The sequence below is a fragment of the Panthera leo genome, chromosome E3 (genome assembly GCF_018350215.1).
Source record: "Panthera leo isolate Ple1 chromosome E3, P.leo_Ple1_pat1.1, whole genome shotgun sequence".
Taxonomy (NCBI): Eukaryota; Metazoa; Chordata; class Mammalia; order Carnivora; family Felidae; genus Panthera; species Panthera leo.
Genome location: NC_056694.1, coordinates 20,818,576 through 20,834,507, shown reverse-complemented (window position 1 = coordinate 20,834,507; position 15,932 = coordinate 20,818,576). Strand labels below are relative to the sequence as shown.

General features: G+C 50.5%; 1 protein-coding gene across 1 annotated transcript in view; it reads left to right on the top strand.

The window, feature by feature from the left end:
• Positions 1–15,932, top strand: part of HS3ST4 (heparan sulfate-glucosamine 3-sulfotransferase 4) — a 388,331-nt gene that overhangs the window by 199,022 nt on the left and 173,377 nt on the right. The gene's annotated exons all lie outside the window — the stretch shown is intronic.

Sequence of the window (15,932 nt, the reverse complement as noted above, 5' to 3'; positions counted from 1 at the left end):
ATTGGGATGGATCAAGGAACGGATAAACGAACAAACAAATGGATCGTGAGTGACAGGAAGGATGGATGGGTGTTGGATGTCTGGGATTTCTGGTCTCTCGCGCCTCAGCGATAATCTGGAAGTAAAACATATTCCCTGCTCTTCGACTTTCTGGGGTCCGGCACATGCCAGTCGGGCTCATCTTCACGTTCTTCATTTCGACGTCAAGGAGCTGAAGTAACAGTTGGAGGCATTTGCTTTTTAAAATCAAATCCTGGGGCGCCCGGGTGGCTCGGTCCGTTAAGCGTCCGACTTCGGCTCAGGTCATGATCTCACGGTCTGTGAGTTCAAGCCCCGCGTCAGGCTCTGTCCTGTCAGCTCAGAGCCTGGAGCCTGCTTCGGATTCTGTCTCCCTCTCTCTCTCCCCTCCACCACTCACACTGTCTCAAAATATGAATAAACGGTGAAAAATTTAAAAAAAATAATAAAATAAAATCTTATTTTGAGCTGCCAGAGGTCAGAGCAGCAAACCAGAGGCATAAATCACCCCTTTTGTTTCTCTATATTCGCACTCGGCCATCTGAAGAGGGTACTTTTGTTGACTTGCGGGGAGAGGTTGCCTGGCTTCACAGATCCCCATGGGCACCAGAAATTCCTTCCTTCCTTCTTCCTTCCTTCCTTCCTTCCTTCCTTCCTTCCTTCCTTCTTCCTTCCTTCCTTCCTTCCTTCCTTCCTTCCTTCCTTCCTTCCTTCATTTCCTCCGTCCGCCTTTCCAGATAGCTTAGGAGTTAAGAGAAGGAATGTTAGCATTGTAATAAAACTTGAGTTCCGATTCCATTTTGCCGCTGATTAACTGTCCATCTTCAGCACAGTTAATTTGGCTTTTCGGAGCCTTATGCCTGCTCACGCGTAAAGTGGGGCTCACCATATTTAACTCTCAGGGATGTTCTGAGCATTCAGTGAGTTGGTAAATGGGAGGCATATCGCACAACGCCTGGTACAGGGACGATGCTCGATGAATGTTAGCGCTTATTATAAACTCCTTAATTTATTAATCCCTCCTGCCATCAAGCATGTATTGAACTCTCTATTGACTGGCAGACCCTGAGCTGAGTAAAATATTCTTCTTACTTTTTAAGACCTCACGGTCAGTTGAGATGGACAGATGCATGGGTCAACCACGAGAAACTGTTGACAGAATTAATGGTGGCATATAGAAAGTGGCAAGACTGGGAAGGGGACGACTCACCCTGTCTGTGGGGACGTGGGTGGCACGGCTAGGGACAGCTAAAGAATTCTGGCTTCATTGTGCAGGGGAAGGGAACGCAGGGTTACAAAGTGTTTTAAGCTGGAGAGTGATACGATCGGACTCGTCCCCTAAAACTGCTTTGGCAACACAGTGAGGGATGAAGCACAGGCAGAGAGGATTGCGGAGAAGCAGATCGAAGGGCAGGTGTTAAACGGGGCGGGTGTGACACGAGAAGGGTCTGCGTTAAGGAAGAGGAGAGATGCAAAGGAGGAGGCACGATGGGGTCTCTGGAGTACCTTGCTGTGCAGAGAGTGGTCCTCGGGACGGCGGCATCGGCGTCACCTGGGAGCTCGTGGGAAACGCGGACTCTCAGGCTCCACCCTGGGCTTCCAGGATTTACTGCCTGTCATAACGATCCCCAGGTGATCGTAGGTGCGTTCCGACCCAAGACGCACTGCAGGTGGACGCTGTCGGATTTGGTGACCACCTGGGCGTGAGCTGAGTGGGAGAATAACCGCTCAAGAATCGGGGAGTCGACAAAATCAAGCGTCCCGGGGTTCGCTCCTTGAGAAATGGGTGAAGGTTCCATGCCTCATTAACGATCTTTTCTCCTTGATATCGATTCAGAATCGTAGTTGTACAGGAAGACCCATGGCTTCCCCTTGAGCCCATTGGGGGACAGCTCCAGAGGGGTTTGCTTAGGCATCTTTGCACATCGGGGCAGTCTTTGTCTCTTTATCACCAAAGCCGAAGCTGAGTGTTTATGGCTGAGTTATAAATCCCCAGAACGTGGATTTCCTACCGCAAGTGCTGACTCAGCCGTAACGTTAGCAGTGCAAATGGCGCCACAGTAAAATGTATATATCAACGTTGTGGCAACTATAAAGGTCTTTTAAAATCGAGTTGACATTGCAGTATGTTTCCTTGCGATAAGGTGAGGATTTACGTTCATAAATGGAATTGTGAAGCTTGAGACGCATAATTGCCAATTTGGGGTGTTGAGATTTGGGGATCTTTTGTCCTTGATCGTCACTGAGGACTTCCTCCCCCCACCCCCTTTTTTTTTGTGGGAGGCGCTCTCCCGTTTTAGCTTTTAATCTGGCTTTGTACACAGAGACGAAGGCAGTTCTGAGGACCCCCTTGGTAAGTTCCCCCGGCAAAGTGCCTTTCGAGCCAACTCAGTTCAGCAAAGCACTATGTTTTTGACTCCTGCCCCGTGCCAGGCATTTAACTGTGTACCCAGAATGTGGAGTGAATGGGAGAACTTCAGCAAGCTCACAGTCTAGCCTGGAGAGTAGACTTCCACCTAATCATTCATTCGGCAAATACATCGTGAGTGCTTGTTAGGTACCGGGCGCTAATTCTGGGGAGCAGGGGTCAGGGCGGTAAACACAACCAAGTCACTGTCCCCAACGAGTTTGGATGCCAGTGGGGGAAGACACATGGCCAACAGACAGGAATGAAATATACTGTAATATTGCGGAGTAAATGGTGGATAATAAATAGAAGGATCCTATGAGATCACAAGAAAGAAACATTTAGGGGCATCTGGGTGGCTCAGTTGGGGAAGCGTCCAAATCCTTGGTTTCAGCTCAGGTCACGATCTCACGTTTTGTGAGATCGAGCCCTGCGGTGGGCTCTGCACTGGCAGTGTGGAACCTGCTTGGGATTTTCTCTCTCCCTCTCTCTCCTTCCTTCTCTTTCTCTCTCTCTCCCCCTCTCTGTCCCTCCCTTGCTCACGGTACATCTCTCTCTCTCTCTCTACAAATAAATAAACAAATGTTAAAAAAAAAAAACAGGAAACATTTGTATCTGCCTAAGAAAATCCAAAAATGAGGACAGAGAGAAAATAGATCTGAATGTTGACAACTAGCTGTTCCCTGTGCAAAACGTGTTAAGCAGCACTGTGACTGGTGTCCAGGAAGTGTTTGGGGATAGCTCCTGGGGAAGGTAAAAATCAAGGCGATTCCTCATGAACTGCCCCCAAATCTTAGATTTCAAGCACTAATGAAATACAATAAAGTGCCTGTCTTAATAAGGTTATGCTGGCAGTTGTGTGGAAGGTGGCAGAACGTGGCCATAATGGAGACATCAGCCAAGGTCAGAGTGGGGGATGGAGGGGAACCCTCCAGGGAAGCCTGGTGGGCAGACAGCAGCGGGGATGAGGGTAAACGGGGGAGATGAGTCCAGAGACGTCTGGGTGAGAACACGTCTCCTATTTTCCCACGTTGGAGGATAACGTTGATCTTGACCTTGAACCACTTCCTTTGGAGGTTATCATTCTGTCTCTGGCCTATTTCTGAAAGATCTCATCACACGCTGAAGGTTCGTCAGTGACCCACAGCCTTAGCTGCCCGCCGCACGGCCACCGCTGGGCAGCACATGGCACTCGGAGAGAAATCGAAGGGGTTGCCAGAGAAGGACCCGCGACGCCCTTATCCCAACAGTCAATATGTACTCTCTTCTGAGCGCTTGATTAGGATTGCTCCATCGGCATGCCGACCCCTTGAAATGCATGCACGGCGTACATGTTCTGCATTGCAAAGTGTGTATTTTTAATATTGATCTCTCAGTAGCCAACAGGCTTCATTGATTTTCACAGGACCTGGGAGAAAGACGGTGATAAACCAAAGGGGCTTACAACTTCATCAGCTCGAAGGACATGACTGTTTTCCCCTTCCTTGAACTTTGCTTGGCTCCCCAAGAAGATAATTTATTTTTATTTCTCTCTTTATTTCTTTATTTTGTATCAGCCTGTATTAAAGTCCTATAAATAACCCTGGAGACACACGAAACAGATTCATTTAATTTTCCTTTAGTTATCCTAAGTCGGAACAGATGTGTGTTTGTGATAGAAAAGGGGAGGGAGAGAATGAATCATAGGTGTGGGTAGAGGGAGGAGAAACCTACTGGCATTTGTGCTAGAAGGTCTGACTGATTTGGGAAGGTCGGCAAACAGCGCAGGCTCAGCCTGGCTGCGTCTGCTTGGGCGTCGTGACCTCTGACCCCGCCAAGTCCCTAGGGATCCAAGACACCAAATAATACGGGGCTCGATCTCGCGAACCGTGAGACCGTGACCTGAGCTGGAAAGCAAGAGTCAGATGCCCAACCAACCGAGCTCCCCGGGTGCCCTGATCGGGCATCTTTTGGTGCTGAGCCTTGGGCTAGAAGCTGGGGCTGTGGGAGGCCTAGTCCGGACTCTCGGGGACAGGGCATCTTCACCTGAAGGTGAGGGTGAGTATCTTTTGTGTTGCCCATAAGGATTTCCCGAGTGTCCCATCTCAGGCAGGAGGCTGGCTGGGGCATCAGGAATATGAGCCAGGATGAGGATAAACGCTCAAGGTCAGACATGGGAGGACAGCGATAACTTACCTCTGTGAATGTTCAGGGGGCATATATATAGTATATATACTATATATACCTGACATGATATACTAGGATATTCAGTGCCAAGAGCAGATTGTCATGGGAGCGTTAGAAATCACATTGCAGAAGGTGCGGAGGATATAGGGAAAGGTATAGAGGACGCATCCTGAGGAGCGGAGGGCCCCAAGAAGCAAGGAAGGTGTCAGAGTCCAACCACATAGTCTTGGGAGACAGAATGGGGTGCCTTTTTCGAAAGGATGAAAGAGGAAACCAGCACGGGAGTCCACTTGGCCAAAAGGTGAGGTTATGGAGATGTTCCACGGCACGGGCACGGTCTGATGGCGTCGCCATCAGGATCATCAGAGCCGGGATTAGAGCGGGGCGTCCCTAACCTTGATGTTCACCCAGTCACCTGGGGATGTTGTTAGCAGGCAGAACTGAATCTCTAGGTCCGAGGCTGGCCTGAGATTGCGCACGTCAGACAAGCTCCCGGCTGGACTGCGGGCCACGCTTGGAGAACTGAGGGAAGCCAGAAGCCCCTGTAGGGTGGATTCAGCCAGGGAGGCATTAGGAGACACAACCCGCCATCCACATACAGGTGGACATCTGTCACCTGGGAAGTACCCACTGGAGGACGTTTCACGGAGATTCCGTGTGTTTCCACCTGCCAGCCTTCACCTAACTCAGCACGGCACTGCCGAGTAGGTTTGATCATGCCCCGTTTGGCACAAACACGCACCGTGAGGCAAAGTGACGTGTCTCATTTAACAAAGTTCCGGGGCTCGTGGGGGTCAGTGCACATGGTTCAGATCTCAAGAGGCATATGGAGGCGTCCGTCGGACACAGCCGATGCCAGCTAGGCTCGAACCCGGACCGTGGGGCCATCCCTGCGAGTCCAGTGGGATCTTCCTGGATTGTAGGACCCAAGGCACGTAAAGGATTTTGCACAGGACTTAAGCTACGGAAACCTGAGCTATTACGCAGAGGTTGGCGATCCTGTTGCGTAAAAAGACCTGATAGGACACATTTGGGGCTTGGAGCGTTGCCTTGTCTCTGCTCCAAATGCTCAGCTCTGCCGTTTTGTCAAGAAAGCAGCAGAGACGAGAAGTAAACCAACGGGTAAGGTCGTCCTCCAGTAAAATTCAATTTAGAAATAAAGCAGGGGGGCTGGCCGGAACTGCCCCCAGGCCCTGGTTTGCTGATCCCTGATAAAGATCATTATTATAATAATACTCTCAGCAAGGAGGCAGATAGCAAGAAGCCCGATGAGACGCCCGGGCAGGGTTGTAGAGAGGGCTCGTGCTCTGGGGGGGAAGCTTTGTTTAACTCACAGACAGATGGCAAAAGATGCTTCGGCCTTGCCCGGTCTGAATGGTTTGTCTCGCGAAAATGGAGGGTGGAACAAAGTAATTATAGGTAACTTAATGCCTGGTAATAACGGACTCCGTGATAGTGAAGCCGTTAGGGCCAATGAATAGCGACCTCGCTGCAGTTTATTGCATTGAAAAATACGAAGACGTTCCTCCTCCGAGGCCCCCAAATTACAGAATGAATCTCTGTGAGGCTGAGTCGACCAGCTAAGCGCTATCCGTCAGGGAAGGTAGCTCCACTGTGCCCGATAGCACCGGAAAAATCACGAATACCGACGCCCTAGACAGTGCCCACCCCCCCCCCCCCCCCCGATTTCTGGTCATGCAGAAGTGGGGCATCACCAGAGTGGACTGGAGGAGGAGGCAGGAAAGTCTGAACGCCCTGGCTGTGGATCTGTGGGCAGGTGGGGCACCCGGAGAAGGATTCGGGTGTAGGGGCCAAGCCCAGCCTGTGAGGCTCCCCTGGGAGCTGCCCCCTCTTTTGTCCCCGTCTCCTGCGCCCCAGCCCCTGGCAGTCCAGAGAGAGGCGGATTTGGTTTGGTTTTGTCCTGTGTGTGTTACTCACCTCTGCGTCCCCAAGGTTTGGCCTGCGGAAGGACTGGACACCTACACGGAATGAGTACGTGAGTGAGTTGGGTGAATGCGTGAGCAGTGTGAACGACCTTACGGAAATGAGCAGGAGACAGTAAACGATGGGGCTCGGGAACAGCAGCGACCAGCCTCCTAGAGAGCCTAGAAAGGCCCTCTGAGCCTTGGCTTAAGAGGGCTGTCCATTCAGGGGCACCTGGCTGGCTCGGTCGGTTAAGCGTCCGACTCTCGGTCCGGCTCCCAGGTCACGATCTCACAGTCCGTGAGTTGGACCCCCCCGCGTTGGGCTCCGCTGTGATAGCCCGGAGCCTGCTTGGGGTTCTCTCTCTGCCTCTCTCTTTCTACTCCTCCCCTGCTGCTCTCTCTCTTCTTTCAAAATGAATAAATAAAAATTTTAAAATATTAAAAAAAAAAAAAAAAGGAAGGCCGTTGATTCAGGAGGTCTCAAAACCAGCTAGGAAAGAAAACGCTAGTCAAGCAAAGGATATCCGAAGGCGGCCGAAGGGGGTCCAGAGGATCGTCATAAGGAGATCATCCGTGCATTTCTATTTCTATCACGAAATACCACGAGTTCTGTCAACTCATTACATCTCTCTTGCCCAATTCCTATTTACCCTTTGCCCCTAGGCTGCAATGTCACTCCTTCAAGGAAGAAGGCCCCGTGAGCAGGTGCACCACCCAGCCCCACACATCACACCTGCTCCCGAGCGCCCCAGGCCTCCCCTCTGATAGGACTCTGCACCCTGTGACTCCTTGCTCATTTCTCACTCCATATCCAGAATATCCGCCCCGGCCAGAGTAGGGTCCAGGCATGTTTTCTGCATGGCTGCATCCCCAGTGACAAGTATAGAACCCAGCACGGTGGAAGCTTCATTGGGATTTAACAGGTTGGGGCGTGAGTCTTCTTTATCCTAAGCACCCACGGACGGGGTTGCTGAGATGTGATCGTATCCCCGCGGCTGGCACCGGACCCACCCTGGACTCGGCTGTGTGGAGGAGGAAACCGCCTTTCCATCTGGCAGGGACTGGGGGGCGGGTGGGGGGGGGATCACGGATCGATCGACTGTTCATTGGTTTAGCTGTAATATATGGGGTGTCTGCTAAGCGGCTGTTCTATTTTGATGCCAGTGATATATTCATAAATAAAATATCCTTCTGCAGATCAGGGTCACCAAGTGGAGAGAAAGACAGACACACGCACAGACAGTTGCCGCACAGTAAATAATCTGAGTCTGGGGGTCTGGTCGGGACGCTGTGCGAGCGTAGAAGCTGCGACAGGCATCTCACACTGTCGACGAGAATTCTTTCGCACTTTAATGGGCACACGGGACTCCTGGGACCTCGAAAGGCAGAATCCGCTTCCCTAAGTCCGTGGCGTGGGCCGGAGATTCTGTTTTCCTAATAAATCCCCCAGTGACGCTGTTGCCGTGGGTGGACGAGCCCTACTCTCAGCAGCGAAGCTTTCCAGAAGGGTGACGAAGGTGACACGGTAAAGCCCTGGGGGGTGCAGAGAGGTTTGCAAGGTAGCAAAGAGAGGAAAGGCTCAACCGGGCTGTGCGAGGATGGTCTGGGCAATGCGGGAAGTCCAGCAGGACTGGCTCTGAGAGGGGGGACGGGGATGGCCAGGAGAAGGTCGCCGGTCCAGGTCCCCGATGTTCCTGCGTGCTGTGCTGAAGGCTTCGCACGGCTCTGGAAGGGGCCGGGAGCTACGGAGGCTCCCCCAGGAAGCAATCTACGGGAGTATGTTTTAGAGACAGCATTTCACGGACAGGCTGAGAGTTAGTAATGTCGCTTTTTCACAGATAAAATTAAAAAGAAAAATTCGAAACCAGAGGTACTCCTTTGAAAGCAGGGCTTCTCGACCTCGGCACTGTTGACATGTATCCAGAGAATTCTTTCTTGTGTGCGTGGGGTCGGGGTGGGGGGCTCCCTGTGCACTGCAGGATACTGTAGCATCGCCCCACCAGGGGCCGGGAGCCTTCTCTACCCCCCAACCCCAGCTGTGACGACCAAGAATGACTAGAGATGTTGCCAGATGTCCGCAGGGGTGCGAAATCGCCCACGGTTGAGAACCACTGCTCTGCGGTATGAAATGCTTTATTGTCTCTGTTTTGTTTTTTGTTTTTTTTGTTTTTTTTTGTATTCTCTTCATGGAAGCCTGTACCCTTCAAATATTCAGTAGCCCCCAAGATTCCTGGAATAGGTTCTATTGAAGAGCCTCACCTCTGAGACAGATCGATCTGGCAGGAGAGGAGCCTGGCCTAGGGTAAGAAATACAAACGCACCTGCTTATAAATTCTGTTTTAAAAATAATAAAGTGACCTGCCTCTTTCCTCCCCTTCTTGGCCTTCCCCCCACCGTTCTGGATGTGCAGGCGCTGTTGAGGAAAACACAGTCATGTCATGCGAACGACAAATCCTTGACATCTGTGGATGGGCTTGGAATTCTAAGAGTACGTTTTAAGGTAAAATCATGCCTAAGGTAAACTCCCATAGATGACCTTGAACTTCTCGGAATTTCTTGTCCATCATAACGTCAGATCAGGCCGGCTGATTTTTACACGACCTGAGCAGATGTCCCCTGACCTTTCTGCCTTTAAATTTTCCCCGTGGTTGTGAACAAACGCAAGGTGCCCGGTGAGGGAGTGTTGTTGCGGAAAACAACGAATGAGCAGAAAGAGCTCATACTTTTTTTAGTATGTATCATCTTGGAGTGTAGGGATGGAAACTGTGGAGCCTAGTGGTTAAGTAGCTTGAGCTTCGGCTTAAAATAGGCGGGGTTCGGGGCGCCTGGGTGGCTCAGTCGGTTGAGCGTCCGACTTCGGCTCAGGCCATGATCTCGCAGTCTGCGGGTTCGAGCCCCGCGTCGGGCTCTGTGCTGACAGCTCGGAGCCTGGAGCCTGCTTCGGATTCCGTGTCTCCCTCTCTCTCCGCTCCTCCCCCGCTTGTGCTCTGTCTCTCTCAAAAATAAACAAACATTGGGGGCGCCTGGGTGGCTTGGTCGGTGAAGCGGCCGACTTCGGCTCAGGTCACGATCTCGCGGTCCGTGGGTTCGAGCCCCGCGTCGGGCTCTGGGCTGACGGCTCAGAGCCTGGAGCCTGTTTCAGATTCTGTGTCTCCCTCTCTCTCTGCCCCTCCCCCGTTCATGCTCTGTCTCTCTTTGTCTCAAAAATAAATAAACGTTAAAAAAAATTAAAAAATAAATAAACAAACATTGAAAAAATCAACGAGTCGGCCACTCAACCGAGGCGTCCCCTCCGTAAACATTCTTAAGTGCAGGCGGGTTTGATGACTTGGTGCAAGTTAAGCTACTTGCACCTCGGTTTCCACGTCTCTGAAAAGGGAGAAAGAACGGTCCCTTCTGAGTGACGGTTAAGTCCGTTGTTGGCAGGATGCCTTGCCTAATTCTGGCACAGAGTAGAGGCTCATTGGACATTCGCTCTGCTATTGCTCTTCCCCGACACACCAAGATGGAAGATTGCGGGGGAGAGCCAAAGGTCGGCCGTGTACGTGTACGAACTCGTGGGGGCTACGGTCCCGTGGGTGTTCATGGTGGTGGAGGTGATGTTGGGAGCCCTTCAGACAAATGTGAGCATCCTTACCCGGACCGCACCCCCCGGGCCAGCTCTGGGTCGTCCCTGCTCACCGTTCTACATGTTAGCGTCAGCCTCTGGGTCCGGATGAGGCAGATACTTGACTTCTTTGGGTGAAGGCCGACTTTCTATAATGTGCACCTCTTTTCTCTTGCTCACCAAACCTTCAGGCAAGAGGTGTCACCTTTATTGACAAACTTCACATGCCTTTCAAAGAATGAAACAAACAGGTATGAAACAGAAACTTCCTCTGGGCAAAAAAGAACCACAAAAAAACAAAAAACAAAAAACAATCCCAAATCCACATGCGTGCGTGCGCGCGCGCACACACACACACACACACACACACAAAACACAAAAAACTTGGCTCTAGGCTGTGAATTTATTGATTTAGCCCCAACATGCTTCCTTTAAGATTTCCAAGCATTAGGATCAGGTCAAAGGATCTTTTTGAGACAGACGGGTAGGAGCATTAATTATGGACTGGGGAACTGACATCAACTCTTGTTTTTTTACCTTTCTGCAGACAAAGAGTAATAGCAATCCAACCCAACACACACACGTTTTTAATGTTTATTTATTTTTGAGAGAGAGAGAGAGACCAAGCATGCGCAGGGAAGGGGCAGAGAAAGAGGGAAACGCAGAATCCGAAGCAGGCTCCAGGCTCCGAACCGTCAGCACAGAGCCCGACGCGGGGCTCGAACCCACCCACCGTGAGATCATGACCTGAGCCCAAGTCGGCCGCTCAACCCACTGAGCCACCCAGGTGTCCCTAACACGCATTTTTGTTGGACAGTAACTTTATACCAGCTGCTGGCGATCCAAATATGGGTAGAATAGCCTTTGTCTCTCGGGGAATAAAAATGTAGTAAGACGGTGGCCTCTTCGTGGTTTTATCTGTTCTGTCGGAAAGTACGTGCATCAAAGATGGAAAACGTCATTGTCGTCATATTCCAGATGAGGACATTGACCCTCCGCATACTACAAAGTAGACTGCATTCATTCATTCGGTCACTTAACCAATATCCGTTGGATGTTTAGTGTATGTCAGGCACTGGGTATCCGGTGATGAGCGCCATGGGTAATGGACTTCTGGAGTTTACAGCTTGAGTGAGGCCAGATGGCACTAAACCACTAAGACCGCAAGGGAGCAGAATTGGAAATTGTAGGGAGTGCTGTGAAGGAGCATGTGACAGGAGAGTTTCCATGGGGGCCGGGGATGAGGCTAATGGAAGTGACATTTGACTGAAATCTGTGGGATGAGTAGGGGCAGCTTGGTAACAATGAGTGCTGTCATCCCGGCAGAGGGGAGGTGCTGAGGCAGACAGGAACCGGGCTCATTTAAGGAATGGAATTCAGGCCGGCGTGGAGGGCTCTGAGAGGTACGAGAGGAGGCTGGTGTGGGGGTTCCATCCCAAACGCCTCCAGGAGTCAGGCGGGTGACATATTTGTGTGACGGGAGCCAGCCCGGGATATGAAAACTGGAACATGCGTGGGCTCCCCAGAGCAGACCTTCATCCTGTGGGAATGGGGGCCCCGGGTTAACAGATCTTTCCATTTTTTTCCCCAAGAACTTCGTAACTGTTACAGGTTTTAGACACGTCATGTTATGTTATGTTATGTTATGTTATGTTATGTTATGATGTTATGTTATGTCAAGTTATGTCATGTTATGTCATGTTACGTTTTATTTCAATTATTCTTATTTATTTATCTACTTATTTATTTTTGAGAGAGAGCACACAAGCAGCGGAGAGGCAGAGAGAGGGGGACAGAGGGTCTGAAGCGGGCTCTGCACTGACAGCAGTGAGCCCGACGTGGGGTTCTAACTCGCGAACTGCGAGATCATGACCCGAGCCAAAGTCGGACACTTAACCGACTGAGCCACCCAGGTGTCCCAAGGTTGGAAACACATTTAACAGGTATCATTACAGGAACTAATTAGAGACGACGGGATATGTTTGGGGGTCGGGGAAGACATCAAGAATTCTGTTTGTACAGTGTGAGTTGAGATGCCTGGTAAAATTTTTTTTTTTAATATTTATTTTTGAGAGAGACAGAGGTAGAATGTGAGTGGGTTGGGGCAGAGGGAGACGGAGAGACAGAATCGGAAGCAGGCTCCAGGCTCCGAGCTGTCAGCACAGAGCCCGACGAGGGGCTCGAACCCACGAGCTGTGAGATCATGACCTGAGCCAAATTCGGACGCTTAACCGACTGAGCCACCCAGGCACCCCTCACCAGCTTTTGTTTTCACTGCTCTTGCTTCTTTAAGTTTTCACCACCGTTGTGCAGATCCATACACGGAAAGAACTCCAAACGAGGTTCTCTAGAATGACACTTCAGAATCCAGTTTTCTCTTTTCTGGAACTTACTCTGAGGAGGTGGCGGGTTTCTTGAGAGCTTCTTGTCTTGGGAGGAGACCCCCTAGTTGGAAGATGCTCACAGTACTCAAAACTATATCTTGCCTTCGTGTTACACAACTCCCATTCAACACACGACTTCGTCTTTTTTTCCAGTGCTCATGGGCTCAGTTAGACGGCTCTTGACCAACCCATCCCACATCCAGGGGACCTTCTGAATTCTAAAAGTGACATTGCACCTCTGCTAAAAATCCTTCTAGTCCTTTCCATTGCCCCCAGGATGAGAATAATTATCACTCACTAGTAGTAACTAGCACGCATTTTGGATGAGGCACGGTTCTGTGCTTTATGTAATTCAGCCCATTTCCTCGATCACCCCATTTGAGCAAAACCAAAATTGCTGTGACCATGACCCCTGCCCGCTCCTCCTGGTTTGTCTTTGTCTTTGTGATTTCCAGCTACAGTCTTTCCCTCTTTTATAAAAAGCAGTCCCTTCTCAGGTTGGACTTGAAGTAGGCTGGCTTCTGGAAACCATCGTGTGAATTCAAAGCAAGTGCCCAGACTGATGACCAAGGGACCCGTGCCATCTTGAGTAACGGACATCAAGGTCCCTGGTCCAGCAGGAGAGAAGGGTTCTCGGTGTTATTTGTGCATTTGTGATTTTGCGGGGCAGGCGTTCTCTGACTCAGTCAGGATGCTGATTCCAAGTGAAAGGAGTCCCTTTTCAACTTGCGTTAGCAAGATACAGGAATTCACTGGAAGCATACTGAGCCTTCAGTACATCCCAGGGGTATAATGAGGTGAGCTCCGCCTCACAGGGAACTAGAGCCAGACACAGGCGGTAATCAGGGTGGCGGGGGTAGGTCTCCGCCATCACTGTCTTGGGACCAGAGGTCAGTGCTTCCTGACCAGAGGTCAGGTCTACACAGTGTCCAGTTCTACACGGATGGAGGGCCATTGACCAGCCTGGAATAATGAACATTCCTCAGCTCGGTTCTGATCCCTTTGGAGAAATCATCCGAATGGCCCAGCAAGGACCAGGGATCTAGTTGGAGGTCGGGAAGGTGGAGTCAGGGAATATCACCATGTCTGCTCAAGTGACAGGTGGGACGGTTGGAAGAGAAACGGTGGTCTGGCCAGAAACCCTAAAAGGTGCTGCTCTTGGCCTTAGCTTTGTCATCTTTAAAAGCTTTCTGAACACCTTGGTTTCGCCCAGCCTGCTCCCCGCACGGAGAGTTGAAGCTCACAGTCACGGATGACACCGTGGTACTCTTGAAATATAAACGGAATGCAGCCCAAACTCTCAAGATCTGGGGATTACGCACAGAAACCTCTTGTGCCATTTCCGCAAAGAAGCTACAAATCCCCTAAGTACCCGTGAAGGGGAGGCTTCCGCTGGGGAAACCTCAGAGAAATCAAACACTTTGCTCTGCTCTCATGTCCTATGAAGGGCTTTCTGTTTTCTAGCAGTGAACTTGGATTTAGTCCACAAAGCCAAAGTCCCCCATTAGCACGGGAGATACAGCGTGTCACAGCAGGCGCCAGGCATCGCTAGGGTGTGATAATGCCACTGGGTCTCTGTCCCAGGGAAGCCTCATGTCCCAGAGTCCCTGTGTCCACACCGGGTAGAATGTCTCACCCAGCCTTCCGCTGGTTCTCGATCATGTGAGTCCTGCCCGTTCTTCCTTTGCTTCTTTGCCGGTAACCCTGCGTCTCAAGGGGGAGACCAAGTCCTTCCTCCTTGTCTAGTGGTCACCATCCAGGAGGCTTCGCTTAATGACCCCTCTTCCCTGAATACTTTAACAATCCGACATGCGTGGGCTTCCCAGAGCAGACTTTTACCCTGTGGGAGTGGGGGCCCTGTGTTAACAGATCTTTCCATTTGCTTCCCCCAAGAACTTCGTGATTGTTACAGGTTGGAAACACATTCTATTATATTTTTATTTTAATTATTCTATTTTATTTTCTTGACTTAATTTTGAGAGAGAGCTTGCAAGTGAGGGAGGGGCAGAGGGAGGGGGACAGAGGATCGAAAGGGGGTTCCGCTCTGACAGCAGTGAGCCTGATGTGGGGTTCGAACTCGCGAACTACAAGGTCATGACCCAAGCCGAAGTCGGACGCTCAAGCAACTGAACCACCCAGGCGCCCCAATCCCTGAATACTTTTAAATTCTTGGTGCTATATTGAGATGTGATTTACCGTGTATGAAATTCCCTTGTTTGAAGGGTACAGCTCAGTTGGTTTTGGCAAATTTACATAGTCGTGCGACCGTCGACACAGTCCAATTTAAAACATTTTCTCCGCTCCAGAAAGGTCTTTCATGCTCTTTTGTAATCAAATCCCCATTCCCGCTCTCAACCCAGGCAACCACTAATCTCCTCTCCCGTCTCTGCAGATTTGCCTCGCTATGAATTCTAGGCTCCTGGCAGAGTCATTCCGTCCTCGAGGCTCCTAACGTTCTTTGTATGCACTTGCAGAAATGACCCGGTAATTGTTGTTTATGTGTGTGTTTCTCCAGCTAGAGTTCAGATACCAGACTGTTCTCTCATGCTGCGGGCTTATTAGCAGAACCCCTGCAGATAGTAGGTAGACTAGAACAGTCTATGTATGACTGAGCACAGGCACAGATTAAGTCTATCGTGTGATCTCGGGCAAACTTTCATACCGTTCCTCTCTTAGAATAGCGTGGCTAACGTTTCCTGAGCATTTTCTCTCGGCCGGATGCTCTGCCGGGTGTTCCTGTTGATAGTGAACCTCACGATCCTTTACGGAACCTTCACTTCAGTTGAAGGAGTGCTTACTGTTGTTATTGGCATTTGCAGATAGGAAGACAGAGGCTAAGGGAGACTAAGAACTCTCAGAAAGTAAAGTGATGGGGCCAGACCTCCAACCTGATTCTGTTGAGTCGAGAGATCCATTCTCTCTCTTTTATTTTTTAATTTTTTAAAAAGTTTATTTATTTAGTTTGAGAGACAGAGAGAGAAAACACGAGTCGGGGAGGGAGGGAGAGAGAGAGAATCCCAAGCAGGTTCCGCAGTGTCCGCGCAGAGCCTGTTGTAGGACTTAAACCCGTGAACTGTGAGATCATGACCTGAGCCAAAGTTGGATGCTTAACCAACTGAGCCACCCAGGTGCTGTGAGAGATCCTTTCTCTTGACCACAACGCTGCACTGCCTCCCACCTGTGGACAGTGTGTCCATAAGACCCACACCGTAGGTGTTTCCTGGGATTGATATAGGTCTACAGTTTGTAGACTTTTAACTTGTGATTTGGTCAGTGAGTGCCCCCCCCCCCCCCCCGCCGGTGCATTCACTGTGGGGGCCCTCTGAAAGGGGTGGGGGCCTTGTAGAACACTTTAAGCTCATTGGCCAAATTAGTGTGAACCCATTTGATTTTCCTGATCAGCTAAACCAACTGCATGCTTTCTT